This window comes from Arachis ipaensis, chromosome B1 (assembly GCF_059453495.1).
Source record: "Arachis ipaensis isolate K30076 ecotype BB chromosome B1, ASM5945349v1, whole genome shotgun sequence".
In the NCBI taxonomy this organism is placed as follows: Eukaryota; Viridiplantae; Streptophyta; class Magnoliopsida; order Fabales; family Fabaceae; genus Arachis; species Arachis ipaensis.
In genome coordinates, this window is record NC_142436.1 from 142,417,353 (window position 1) to 142,431,007 (window position 13,655).

The following is a 13,655-nucleotide window of genomic DNA, read 5'->3' on the forward strand; positions in this document are numbered from 1 at the left end:
ATATTGCAACTATCAGTAATAACAATACCGATAATAATAATAAAAATAACAATAAAATAGTCCAAATAAAATCAAATAAAATAAAATAAAAATAAATATATTTATTTATCATAAATTAAAAAAAAAAACTTACTAATGGAGGATGATCCAAATGCTCAATAATATGTTCTTCAGATAATGTAAAATTGCGAACCATTTTTTTTTTATGAACTAACTAAATTCTTAAATCTTCTACTCTTCTTCTACTTCCTCCACTTTCTCCAACTACTCAGCGCACCAGCCTCCCCTCTTTCCCGCACAATGGAACCCACCTCACCTTTTTTTTTTGCCCCTCTTTGTTGCCTCTCCTCCTGCGTTTTTCTTTATAAGTGCACGCTCAACATCCCCATTCGAAACGTGTCATGCATGCAACATAGCTTCCTGACAATCACATCCTGCAATTAATGTCTGCCCGCTGACAAACGTAACCTGTGTTTGTTGAGTTCTAAGCGGTCAACACACAGCAGGTGACTGTCTCCATGCAGGGAGCTACGATAGGTTGCGAAACTTGACTGTCCGACACTGACAAGCGCAACCTGCGTTTTTTGGTTCCTGACTGTGGCAGATCCACATCTCAGGATTTCACGCCATGCACCCATTAAGCTGCATATCACCATTTTTCTATCCATTAAGAAAATAATTTCTGTCGTGTTTCACCCGTACATACCGTAGTTATTTTTTCAAGAAAAAAAAAAAGAAGGCCTAGGCTAGAGATTTATTTTATAAATATATTTATTTTAAGTAAAAATAAAAAATGAATTTTTTTTTTTATATTTGAGTGCCATACACGATTTGCTAAAATATGGTGGCTTTTTGTTAAATTTCCTTGGTATAGGAGCCATTATGCTAAAAGAGAAACCGTAGAAGGTATTAAATAAATTATCAATACCAAGCACAATTAAATAACGAAGAAACCCAGAATATATTACCAAAACTTCTTTTCATTCTTATCATACTTTATTTCAGCACATATTTTTTTATTTTCTTGAGTAGTTGAGAGTTAATAGTTAGTACATGAATATTTTTAAGGTTAATTGATAATATTTCTATAAATAGGATAATTTTTATATTATGTAAAAATAACAACTTTAATACATATTTTTTATTTTTTTTAATTTTATATCTATTTTCTTGTTATAGTATCATAATAGAACTCTATTGATACTCACTAATAGCAGAAACTTTTTTTTGAAGTAAAAGATTTCAATACAACAAGGTGGAGCAACAACAGAACAAAAAAAACTAAACAGCAAGTATAACAATTTAACACATGGTCATTTCCGATATTGCTATCAACAATCGCTAGGATCAACTCTAATCCACTCTCTGTAACTCATAAGCGACCTCTCACTATTTCTGCTTCTTAACTTCTGAAGATTCTGTTATTCCTTTTCATCCATATATGCCAAGATTCAATAACAAAGCTCCTACAATGGATGACAACACTTCAAATCCTTCTCAAAATCCAAACCGTCCTTGTTATATACATCCAAGTCAGAGTCCTACATTAGTTCTTATTTCTCTAGTATGACTTTTGACAGGCTTAATTCCAGCTCCTCCTGCTCATCTTGGAAAAGATGCAATAACTTAGTATTTTTCTGGCTCTTTCACTCAATATGTCCCTCAATCACACAAAGTGTTATTTATCTTACTTCTATTTCGTTTGAAGAGCATATCTTCCAAAGCAAATATGATTATTCCGGTAGGATATTTCTTTCATTCCTCCTCTATGTTGCTTACGGAATCTGGTTCTTTTGGGGTTATAGTTGATGGTTGTTTAGAAATTCATCGCTATTCTAGAATCGTACATGAGATTTTCACCTCATATGGCTCCTTGCTAATAAAACAATTACAAAAATGGATTTAACCAATACCAATAATAAAATATACATATATACATATTTTAATAATGTTTGGCAAGATCTCCACGATTGTTTTCCTCAAATAATATTACGATAGTGGGTTATCGTTCCCACGAGGATTAACGAATTAAATAAGCAATAGCCAATCAAAATTTGGTTTTTAAAAAGCTTTAACATAAATAATAAAGTAGACAAAAATAAACAGTGAGTACTAAAAATATGATTAAAAGAGTTAAGGTTTTGGAGATGCTGAGACTTCCGAACCAATATTTTTCACTTTCCACCTTGATCATACAAAGATATATCTATGGCAAATAATTAATAATCAAACCTCAATTCTTTGGTAATTTAATTTTTTTTTAACCTAATTAATCGCTAATTCCTTAGTCAATTATTTAAGAAAAAAAGTTGAAGCACGTTCACTGATTTATATGCCACACAATTCATAAAAATTTTTCTTAGTTGATTCGATGTTACCTATCAAATCTAGTTTCAAAACTTAAGAGATGTGAGAATAAGTTTTCAAGATTAATTCAACTAATCAACTTTTACAAGAAATTAAAAGAATTCAAGTCAGAAGAGAATTATTTTCCAATATATTCAAATCTTTTAGATGAAGAACCAAAACTTCTTTTTAAGAAGATATCAATGCATTAATCAAAAATGAAAAAATTAGAATATTAGTCCATAGGAATCAACACAGCTCCTAAAGTTGCTCATGTCTTCAGAAACAAAACCTAAATTATGAAAAGTAAAAGTATCTAAGAAGAGAAGCTCTCGATGACTCCCTTCCTTCAATACTAACCCTGGAATAGATTTAAAATTAAACTTCAAACAGAATCAAAATTAAAACAAAATCAAATCTTCTTCATAAATATTTTTCTCAATTAGATTTTATTCTATAATAGTATTTATGAACAGGTATTTTCTGTTTCTTGTGTTCATCAAAAGCATTGATATATTTGTTTAGTTAGGTGTGTTCCATGTAGTGTTATATTTTATATAAATAATCTTTAGCCAATCATATTTGATGCAGGAGCATGTCTCTTTATATTTGTGTCGTTAATTAAAGTAGTCTAGTTTAGCATATATTATTATATTGTGTTATGAGTTAGTCCCACATCACCCGAGTCATGAAAGTTCCCCCTTCCCTACTAGTATAAATATGCGTATGTACCCCTTTTGTTTATGAGTTGAATTGATTGAGTTATATATTGAAATAAGCTGTGTGCTTATTTTTCTCTAGGCTCTTTGAGAGTAAGAGGTGCATCCTTGGCTTAGCCAACTAAGGTGGGTTCTTGGCTACATTCACCATAGTGGGGTTGTTAACCTCGCCAAGATTGGTGACCCAAGCGACGTCTCGGCATCAGTTTGGTATCAGAGCAAAGTCGGTCTTCGACTTGCTCCAGTAAAATTTTATTTGGTTCATGGGTACGGTCTTTAGTGCGGTTCTCTCGCTGTTGGTACAAGTCGTCGTCAGTACGGATTGTCTGCTGCAAAATTTCGGGTAATATTTTTCTTTTCTCTTCTTTTGGTGCCTTTTTTTGTTGGTGATTATCATTCATTCCCATCATCATTGGTGCATTCCCATTATCATTGTGCATCATCATAACATCGACACCAAGCATCAACCTCATTGCATAATAGTAAAAGATGGCTCCAAAGCGTAGAACTATTCAAGAGATTGAAATGGAGGAGTTACACCGTCAAGTTAAGGAATTACAAGAGCAACTTGCAAAACATGAAGCTGCTCAAAATAATCATGGCAGACAGAGTGATGACAGTTCTTCTAGTGAAGAAAATAATGCAAATCCATTTCATTATTCTTCTTCGTCTGAAGATTTGTCTACACGAAGAGCATGACACAATATGACTCACAAAGTTAAAGACTTGGGAATCAAAATTGATGTTCCTGAGTTTGAGGGGAGACTCCAACCAGATGATTTCATCGACTGGCTTTGCACAGTGAAAAGAGTGTTCGAGTTAAAAGACATTACAGACGACAAGCACGTGAAGCTTGTAGCAATCAAGTTGAAGAAGCATGCGTCAGTTTGGTGGGAGAATCTCAAGCGTCAGCGAGAAAGAGAAGGAAGGAGAAAGATCAAGACATGGGATAAACTTCGTCGTAAGCTCAAGCGCAAGTTCCTTCCTGAACATTACAGGCAAGACACCTTCATCAAATTTCATAATTTGAGGCAAAAGTCGTTATCTGTGGAAGAATATACAATGGACTTCGAAGAGCTGCTTATGAAGTGTGACATTCAAGAGCCTGAAGAACAAACAATTGCTCATTATCTTGGAGGACTGAACACAGAAATTTCTGATGTCGTTTAGCTACAACCATATTGGACCTTGGATGATGTCATTAGGCTGTCATTAAAAATTGAAAAGCAAAGAATACAAAGGAATAACACTCAGTTGCTGAAGGACAAAGAAGTCATCCTTGATGTTCAACAAGAAGTGAAGACAGGATTTTTTAAAGGCAACAAGGAGCGTGGATCATGAGGTAGAAAATGCTTCAAATGTCAAGGTTTTGGACATATTGCTGGTGATTGTCCAAACCGAAGGGTTATCACTCTTGTCGAGGAAGAGGTTAATGAAGAACCAATTCAGGAGCAAGAGGAGGAAGGTGAGGTTGACTATGCTATTGAAGAAGTTCCACCCGATTGTGGAGAAGCTTTAGTAGTTTGTCGAAACATGAATACTGCAAGGGTAATAGAAGACGAGAGTTGGCGATGCCACAACATCTTTCACACAAGATGCACTGTTGAAGAGAAGGTTTGCAAGGTCATCATAGACAGCGGAAGTTGTGAAAATATTGTTTCAAATTATATGGTAGACAAACTGAAGCTTCCAACCGAGTTACATCCTCATCCTTACAAGTTGCATTGGTTAAAAAAGGAGAATGAAGTTAAAGTAACAAGGCGATGTTGTGTCCAATTTTCTATGGGAAGCAAATACAAGGATAAAGTATGGTGTGACGTCATCCCGATGGACGCGTGTCATTTACTGTTAGGACGTCCTTGGTAATATGATCGTCGAGCTATAAATGATGGTTTCAAAAATACATACTCCTTTATCAAAGATGGCAAGAAGATCGTATTAACTCCGTTACAACATGTAGATGGTCAAAAGAATCAAGCTGAGCTATGCCTAATGGTGTCAATATGTTTGGCCCTATAGGGCTTTGGCCCTACTTTATAGGGCCAGAAGAATAAAAAGCCCTATAACTAATAGGGTCAAATTTTTAAAAAGCCCTCAAGGCCAAAAGCCCTAGGGCCAACCCATGGGTCACCTAATCCTCTTTTTTTTTTTTACATTCTCTATCTCAACACACATAAAACTTATTAAAAGTCATTAATTTGTTCTATCCCTTTGTCATTTTTATGCGTAGAAAATAAAAAAATTGAAAAATAAATGTTAATAATGTGCATTCATCATATTAAAGCCAACTTTTAACTATATACATCAAGAAATCAAACATGACATTCACTATCTCATCACCCTTCTCCTTACTTTTTAGTATCTACCATCAATAATGTCTCTAAAAAATCAAAGTAAAGTTGACACAAATTCATCATCTAAAATCATGAATGTTGAGGGGGATGCATTGTTTCTGTTGACACTTCTTCTTCATGAATTTCACCAATTTCATCTAAAATCAACCAATTTAAAAATAGTTAAAAACTCAATTTAAAATATTATTTGAAAAAAATAGCATAAATGTTTACCATCATGATTTAGAACAAATCTACGTAACCAATTCTTTGTGCAAATAAGCATTTGGACATACTCATAAAGAGTGGAACTTCTGTATTTTGTTAAAACACGTCCACCAATACTGAATGCAGACTCAGATACTACCGTAGTGATGAGAATACTTAAAACATCTCTGGCCATAATTGACAAAATGGGAAACCTATCCTCATTAATCTTCCAAAAATTTAGCATATCATACTTCAAATCATCTTCATTTGTGTAAATCAAACATTCCTTTAGATAAATCTCTAATTCATCTTTATCCTTGGAAGTTTGGGTTTCACAGTCAAATTCTCTGAACTCCTAAAAGATGTAGTATAAAGATTATTTAAGTAACGAATAAATGTAATAGGAAAAAAATAATACTATATTAAAATTAAATACCTTCATCACCATTTTGCTCTTCTTTGTAAGCCTTCCTTCTTCAGGTGACTTAGGAGATTGATTACTACTTTGAGAAATTGTTGAACCACCAAAAATATTTATATACTCTCCATACAACCTTTTAAATTTCTCCAATACTTCATTTGCCTTCAATTCAAAAGTTGAAGGATCTAGTTTTTTGTAACAAAACCTCAAGAACTTTAACTTTAATCGAGGATCAAGAATTGTCCCAAAAGCCAAGACAGTGCTATAATCCTTTCAATATTTATCAAACTTCATCTTCATTCTAAAAGCCATGTTCATAATAACAACATCATCACAAGTTTGATTATCTTCCAAAAGACATTCAATTTTCCAAACTTGCATAAAATACAAATTTGATGTTGGATATGATGAACCCGAAATGAGGTTTGTAGTTTCATAAAATGGCTCTAAAAATTCACACATTTTTTTTTGCTAAGCTCCATTCTTCATTTGTTGGACAATCTTTATAAGCTCCATCTACAACACTAAGGATGTCAAACACTTTTTCAAATTTAATTACACTTTCCAACATCATATATGTAGAATTCTATCGAGTTGGAACATCTGATTTTAGACCAACACCTTCAATTTCTGCTTGCTGCACACAATCTTTAAATTTCACCATTCTCCCATCAGAAGCTTTCACATATTTCACACTCTCTCTGATTTTAAATAAAACTCCAGCAGCCACATTTAACCCTTCTTGCACAATCAAATTTAAAATGTGAGCGGAGCAACGTACATGAAAATATTCTCCATCACAAAGCAAACTATTCTGGTTACATAAATGAGTTTTTAAGATGTTTTGCATGTTGTCGTTTGCAGGAGCATTATCTAAAGTAAGAGAATACTTTCTTATCAATACCCTCATTGCTTCAAAGAGTTAAATAAGACTGCTTCCAGATCAGTTCCAGTATGGGGAGGAATCATTCGACAAAAATTCAAAATCTTACTCACTAGTCACCAATTCTCATCAACAAAATGAGCTGTCAAACAAATATATCCTTCAGTGGTAGATGTTGTCCACACATCAGATGTCAAACAAATTCTATTAGGTATCCTAGACATCTTCTGCTTCAATTTCTCTTTCTCTGTTGAATAAATCATTTTAAGATCTGAAACTAAAGTGTTTCTAGAAGACATTATAATCGTTGGACTAATGTAATTAATCTAATCTCTAATACCCTCATACTCAACAAAGCTAAACGCAAGATCATGTTTTGCTATAGCTTAAGCGAGTTTTTTCGATGAACATTCTGATCAATTTTGGTTGGAAGACCCTCTATATCATCATCAAATCTAATACTGAGGGGTATGAATTTACAAGAAACTATATGACAACTCAGATAAGAAGTCCCGTAACCATTCTTAGTTTTCAGATTTTTTCCAATTTTGTATTCATGATGACAAAAATTACATTCAGCCTTTTTAATACCATCTCTGTCTTTTCCAATCTTCTTAAAAAACCTCCAAACATTATATTTTTTACCAGAATCAACACTACCAGAAGCTTGAACAAGAGTCTCAGAAACAATCTCATCATCTATGTTTATAAATTTCCTAATTATATCCAAATAATGTGTATTAAAATTCTATAACAACAACTACAACATTCATTGATTCATATTAATTATTCATCTTATCTAAATAGGCATATGCAACTGTAAAATTCAACAAATTAAACTAATATAACAACTATATACACATAAAAAATGACTAAAAAAGCTACCTTCTATGAGATTATGTGCTTATATAAAAATATTTAATCACAGAAGTCTTTCACCAATCTTGAAGGGGGGATATTACCAACTCTTTAAGTCTTTCATCAATTCAAAATTAACACAGTGGACACTAGACAGTACAAAATGTTCAAAAATCCCAACAATGAAGCAAATCAAAATCTGCACACTTAGCGGCAACAAACAAATAGCAATGAGAAAAAAGGGAGCTCTAGATAAAGAGTTACATACCTACTTAATCCAAAACAACAATTCCAACATTGAAGAACCTAAGTTTTATTATCTCCCTTATTTTTCCCAGTTTATATACTCCTTTATCTCTCTCAAACCCAACTATTTATCATCAAAAGTTGCTCAATGGTACCATCAACCAGCAATCAAACACAAAATAAACAAAATCTTAATGCAAATAAGTGAATAATTCACATACATACAATGTAAATTGCATTCAGATGTTACAGATTAATAATCTCCACACCCAAACAACTATCTCCAATCCAAATAAGTTTGAAAACACTTCTCCAACTTCTATTATGTGCTTAAATCTTTTTCCTCAGACATGATGCCACTTTGGGGCTTATACAATCAGTAAGGTAAGAAATCATAGTTTATGCACACTCTCTCTTGTGTTTTCAAGCTTGCACATGTCAAAACCTTGAAGATAAAAAGTTGAAGAATTCACATAAATGCAAAGAAATAGAATTCACATTTGCAAATTGCAACTAAAGGCACATATGATTGATAACAGAAACATAAATACAAAGACAAAGAATTAACAATATGATTATGCTACACAACATAAAACAGCTATTGAGACACAAAATCAATTAACAAAAACTTAACATTTAGATAGATAAATGAATAAAGGATTAAATAAAGCAAAGTTGTTAAGGTATTTTTAAAACCCAAACCTGATTAAAGGTTAACTAGAAATAAGTAGCCACTATCAATACTTAAAGTTCAAAGAAACGGTAACTTTTATTCCTCATGTGATGTGTGTGCGCTACACAAATCAAGTTCCGAATGACGTAGCAAATCCATAATGCTCCTGTCACTATTTATGCAAGAGTGATTCTAATTCTATTTTGTTAATTATACAGAATTACAGATTAAGCCATAGAAAAATGAATACAGATAAAATTCCAGATATATTAATCAACAGAATACAGAAGACCAATGACAGTTATGTAGTTTACCTAAGTGAGAAGAAAAGTAGAACAAAGTAGAGAAGAGGGCTATGCATAACTTCTAGATCAAAACTAATTTACTTTTCTTCAGTGCTAATTTTAAAATTTTCACTGAAATTGATTCGAAATATTTAAAAACTGGGAAAACAAGTTCATAGTTCAGAGTTCAGGTTCACAGTTCACAATTCATAGTTCAACCATTTTGAAATCACCCACCTCAATTTATTAACAAGAAAATTAAAATGGGTGATGCAAACAAACAAAGAAGAAACTCAGAGAGGGACAGAAAACGAAGAAACCCACCTCTGATTCCGCATGAGGGAGTAGAAGCAACCACTGATTTCGTCCACTACGTCAAGAAGGATGAGCCACCGCATTAGGGAGGAGGAGCAGCCACCGCAGGTAGAACGCAGATCCTTTTACCGTTTCAACATAGAAGTAGTTCTCGGGTCAGGGTCACAGGGAGGAGGAGATTAGATTTGGAGCTTTTAGGGCTTATAGGGCCAGCCTTGTTTTAATTTTTGTTGAGAGGGCTTAATTAGGGCTGGGCTTACAAAATATAATTTTGTAATTTTTAGGGCTGTGGGCTAGAATTATTTTGGAGTGTTTAGGGCCAGCCCTAAGGTTTGGGCTAAATTGACACTACTAGCTATGCCTTTTCACATCTTTCAAATGCACTCATCAATGGAATCTTTCGCCAATACAAGATGAGCCTTTTTCAACCTAGGGAGGATAATGTAAGAGCCCTTTCCAACCTAGGGAGAATGATGCAGGAGCATGTATCTTTATGTTTGTGTCGTTAATTAAAGTAGTCTAGTTTAGCATTATTATATTGTGTTATGAGTTAGTCCCACATCCCCCGAGTCATGAAAGTTCCCCCTCCCCTACTAGTATAAATATGCGTATGTACCCCTTTTGTTTATGAGTTGAATTGATTGAGTTATATATTGAAATAAGCTGTGTGCTTATTTTCCTCTAGGCTCTTTGAGAGTAAGAAGTGCATCCTTGGCTTAGCCAACCAAGGTGGATTCTTGGCTACTTTCACCATAGTGGAGTTGTTAACCTCGCCAAGATTGGTGACCCAAGCAACGTTTCAGCGTCAATATTCTTCATGTGTCTATGACAAACTAATTATGACTGCATTCAAGATGCAAAATCTGATAACTGATAACATTAGCATTTTGTTTCAAAGGATGTGAGATTAATTAGCAACCAAACAATCTAAATATGTGGATGTTGTTTCTGGATTGATCAGAAATTTGTTTAATTAGGCCACACATTTTCTGTTGATCTCTAACTTGTGTGTTTAAAGTATCCTATGTCTATGAAGACTGCTATTTTTTCTAATAGATTATATTGTGGCTTGTATGTGCTTTTTTCAGGAGTGATGATGAGGATGAGTATGGTGTATATCAGTTAGACTCCGAGATGAGACATTATCCTCATGTGAATATCCTTGCTTGTTAATCCTTGGAGGGGCTCTTGAGTACCAGCATGTTGCTAATCTGTTGTCTAGTGTAGATAATTTATTACAGTAGGTTTTAATTGCGATCCATTTATTTATTTATTTATTAACTTGCTCATATTGTGGTGCAAATGCTATTATCACGAGTTCATGTTATTGGATTTACATTCTCTATATAGGAAATGGACCATATGAAGATGGCAATGGCAAAGATAGCCTCTCATCAACCAAATATCCTTTTGGTAGAGAAATCAGTCTCTCGATATGCCCAGAAATATCTTCTTGCAAAAGACATATCTCTGGTACTTAATGTTAAGAGGCCGCTTCTGGAACGCATAGCACGTTGCACAGGCACTCAAATTGTGCCTTCAATTAATCATCTTTCATCACCAAAGTTGGGTTACTGTAAAGCTTTTCATGTTAGTTTGTTGAAAATCTGAGTAGTGCTGCTGCTCAAGGTGGTAAAAAACCAATGAAAACATTGATGTTTTTTTACCGCTGTCCAAAGCCATTGGGTTGCACAGTAAGTTCTAATTTAATCTTATTTTATAGAAATTTTTTTGTTATTATTTTATTGTTATAAAAAAATGTTATGAAGACTTTAAGTTGTAAATTACAAATCATGTAAAATGTGTGTGCACTAGCAACTGCTAAGGATGGCAAAAATCCCCGACGGGGCGGGTACCTACGGGGATTTATCCGCCGAGGGGCAGGTATGGAGAGTAATTTTTACCCACAGGGACGGAAGATGAGGTCCCGTATAATAAACGGGGCGGGGTGGGGTAGAAGTCCCCGTCCTGTGGAGAAATTTCCGTTTATATGAAAAGACGAAAATACCCTTGATATATATATAATATATGAGCCATTATTGGAGAAACCCTAGCCGTCACATACTCACACATGCTTCACTCAGTTCACTGAGACGGAGACGAGATGTCTCCTCTCCTCTTCACTCCTCCTCAAAGGTGAAACCATCAGTCTCGTCTCCTTTCCTCTTCTTCTCGAACACCGCCGACCGCTGATCGTGGCGTCCCACCCTCTTGGTCCTTCAGCGTTGCAATCTCGTCTCCTCTCCTCTACACTCCTCCTCGAAGTTCAAACCCTCAGTCCTATTTGTCTCCTTCTCGAACACTACCGACTGCCGCCTCCCACCCTCTGGGTCCCTCAGCGCTGCCTCCCAACCCCTGAGTGGCTCGGTCGCTCACTGCAGGTCTCGATATCACTGTCGCGGCCACGTTGTCTTCTCCTCATTGTGGCAGACTCGTCGTCGGTCGTCGTCTTCTCCTCTTCATCGTTCGTCCGCCAAATTGCTGGTCTTCACTGGTCTGCCCCTTTTCTCCGTCGGGTAAGTCAGTCTCGTGGTTTCTGAATTTTTGAATTAGAGTAATTAGGTTCTGAATTTTGAATTTTCTGATTTTGATTTCTAATTAGGGTTGATTTGATTCTGAATTTTTGATTTAGGGTAATTAGGTTCTGAGTTCTGAATTTTCTGATTCTGATTTCTATTTAGGGTTAATTTTATTCTGAAGATCTGAATTAGGGTAATTAAGTTCTGAGTTCTGAATTTTCTGATTTTGATTTCTAATAGGGTTGATTTGATTCTGAATTTTTGAATTAGAGTAATTAGGTTCTGAGTTCTGAATTTTCTGATTCTGATTTCTAATTAGGGTTGATTTGATTCTGAATTTCTGAATTAGGGTAATTAGGTTTTGAGTTCTGAATTTTCTTATTCTGATTTCTAATTAGGGTTGATTTGATTCTGAATTACATATAACACACTATGTTTTTATATTATTGACTTATTGAGTTATTATATGATTTTTAACTTTAAATTATTTTCTTGTCGATGTAGGATTCAAGTAAGTCGGAATCTACCATCACTACCATTACGGGATGAAAGGAAGATTGAGATGGTCGAATTATGTTTTTATGATGTGATGAACTTTGTTTGGTTGTTTATGAATATGGTTGGTTGTTTATGTAATATTTGGTTGTTTATGGATATGTTTGGATGTTTATATTTGTTGTTATTGCTATTTAAGAAAGACTATGGATATTATGTTTATAATGACAATTGAGGATTATTTTTAATTTTCTCTAATTTTTTTCATTTTTTTCAATTTTTATTAATTTTTACAAAAATCTGCGAATATCCACAGAGACCCAGGTCCCTGGCGGATACGGGGTCCCCGTTACCCGTCGTGGGGACAGAGCGGGGACGGGAACAGATATTGGGGGCGGGGGGCATGTTCCCGCCCCCATGGAGACCCGTTGCCATCCCTAGCAATCGCAAGGCATGTGTCTTTTTTAAGGAAAAAAATAACTTAATTGTCATTACTACCAACTACACATCGTTAATATTTTTCTAATTTTGACATCGTTGAACAGATTTTACTTAAAGGTGCTGATGAGGAAGAATTGAAGAAGGTAAAGCATGTGGTTCAGTATGCAGTTTTTGTAGCTTACCATCTGGCTTTGGAGACATATTTTCTTGCTGATGAAGGAGTCTTCTTCCCAGAAATTCCACTTAACAGCCTGCCTCTTACTAATACAACATCAACCATTCAGAGGTCAATCTCAAGAGTTCCTGATTTCGTTGCTCCTAGCAGTGAAAAGTCTCAGGGGCTTGAATCTGACACTGGATCATGGAGAACTAAGAGTGTCAGCAGTACTGAATCCTATTTGTCTAATGATGATCCTTGTGAATATTTGCAATCTGTTCTTCTCTGTAATACATAAGAACAAGTGCATAAGAATAAGTTTAACTAAATACAAGTAAAATGAAACCAATATGAACATCAAACTTACTGGTTTTTGGATTCACTTCTGCTTTCTAAATCTGTGGCACTGCTTTTAGTTTCTCTTGTTGTTTCTGAATTCGTCTGAATAATCTTTTGATTTTTAACTAGCCCCTGTTGTCTTGTTCTCTTGGCTGGCGGTGTTTTGTCAGATTCAGATTCAGATTCAGAAAAAGTGTCTTCTTTCGAAGAATAATCCATATCAACAATTTTTCTTCTTCTTTCTTCCCTTTTCCTTTCTCTTCCCCCTTCAAAAAAGTTTGTTTCTTCTCCACCTTCTTTCTTTTTGTTTTTTCCTCCTTTATTTTCTTTCTATACAGAAGTTCCTAAAGCACAAACTTATTTAGTTAGTAGAGTATTTTAGAAGCATCTATCATGTGATGAACCAAAATGAGCAG